The sequence below is a fragment of the Octopus bimaculoides genome, chromosome 9 (genome assembly GCF_001194135.2).
Source record: "Octopus bimaculoides isolate UCB-OBI-ISO-001 chromosome 9, ASM119413v2, whole genome shotgun sequence".
Classification (NCBI taxonomy): domain Eukaryota; kingdom Metazoa; phylum Mollusca; class Cephalopoda; order Octopoda; family Octopodidae; genus Octopus; species Octopus bimaculoides.
In genome coordinates this window covers 93,003,705-93,005,583 of record NC_068989.1, presented here as the reverse complement: position 1 = coordinate 93,005,583, position 1,879 = coordinate 93,003,705, and the positions used below count along the sequence as shown (strand labels likewise).

The 1,879-nt window shown below is 33.8% G+C and overlaps 1 protein-coding gene across 1 annotated transcript in view; it reads right to left on the bottom strand.

The window, feature by feature from the left end:
* LOC106871629 (fibroblast growth factor receptor-like 1) overlaps nucleotides 1–1,879 on the bottom strand; it is a 201,875-nt gene that overhangs the window by 56,185 nt on the left and 143,811 nt on the right. The window contains exon 2 of the mRNA XM_052970946.1: nucleotides 1,209–1,250. The gene's annotated coding sequence lies outside the window, so the exon portion shown is untranslated. The remainder of the gene's footprint in view (nucleotides 1–1,208; nucleotides 1,251–1,879) is intronic.

Sequence of the window (1,879 nt, the reverse complement as noted above, 5' to 3'; positions counted from 1 at the left end):
ATATATATATATATATATATATATATATATGTCTTACGAAAGTATACATAGATATCGAGATGTCCAAAATAGGTAAGCTGTGACCACCAAGCCGAGTCATCTTTCGGAGACAAGTGTCGATAGGTAAAGAAGTAACACTGGGTGTCGCCGGGAGGAACGATCACGTGACATGAATGATGAAAATAGTCGGAGGATCTGGATTGCGTGCATCCAAGCAAATTCGACCCGATGGTGATGATGATGATGATGATGATGATGATGATGATGATGATGACGACGATGACGATGACAATGATGAAGTGACTGCGTAGGAGATCCGCGCCATCTGTCTGTCCATGGTACGAGTGGAAATTTGTGTAAGGCGTCTGGGGTATTTGAGTGTGACTCTTGGAAGATGAAGTTAGAAAGATTGGAATTATCTGCGCTGGAACTGGGAACTGTTGCGGGTAGCAACAAGACAACAACATTGATGTCCAGGATAACCCAGTGGAACTTCAAAGTTTGTAGTGAACATCAGTCAGAGAGAGAGAGCCTGTTAGTATTCCCTGCGGGAACATGATCATCGTTCTTATTGCTCTTGGTTAAGGAACGAGGAGCAATACGGACGATGATGTGCTTAGGTCGGCAGTTTATATCTTAAGACTCGCATGCTATCTTGTTTTATTCAGGTTCTACGTATAATGGGTCTATAATACCTATATATATATATATATATATATATCATTTATAATATGTATGTATACAAGTGTTTATGTATATATGAATATGCAGGCGTACATATCAATCTACACATATGCATATGTGTATATGTGCGTTTGTATGTGCGCGCGTCGCTCGCGCGCCCTTCTATATATGTCGTAACAAGGAAAGAACACAGAAGAAATATGGCGGAACTTTCGTGTACGATTTGATCAATTTGTGGAATACTTTGAAAATCGACAGACAGAATTATTTGATACTCAATAAGCAATGATAATATTTGGTCTGTGTAAAAATAGACTAAATTGAATAGAGAAAGCATAAAAGAAAGCTCAAAGGAAAAAAAAAAGTTACTAACACACGCCTATATTTGCACACATACATAGGAAAAAGTGGACACATCCCTACACACACATACATACAGACACGCGCGCACACACACACTATAATAGCAACGGACATACAAACGTCCATACATGCCAGAGAAAGTAAGTAGGAGTTTCATTTACCTTGATGAATAAATTATAAATGGCGAATAACAGCGTACGATTCTGAAAGGAGAAAAGCCAGAGAGAGACAAATTTAGATATGATATATAGGATGCGAAGGTTTTATAAGGTATAATTATGTAGACACGCACGCATATAAATACATCCATCCATCCACACACATACATTTATATATAAACATATATATATACATACACACACACATATATACACACCCATATATATATATATATATATATATATATATATATATATATATATATATATATATATATATATATATGCATACACATACACACACACACATATATATAGGCATAAACATATATAACAATGTTTGTACGTATTTATTTATTCACGTATGCATTTTTTAGTTGATATATTTTGGGTTTCGTTTTTCTTTTTCTTATGTTAAAACATATAGATATATATATGTATATATATATTTTAAAGTTTACAGTCTTTGAAATGCCATCTTAAGACAACCAACGAGAGTAATGGCCATAATGGTTTCAATATTCTAAGTTAATAACGGAAATAGAGCGCGCAAACATATAAAACACGCATACAGTATGTATGTATGTATGTATGTTTATATACACACACATACATACATACATGTGTGTATATATATATATATATATATATATATATATATATATATATATACA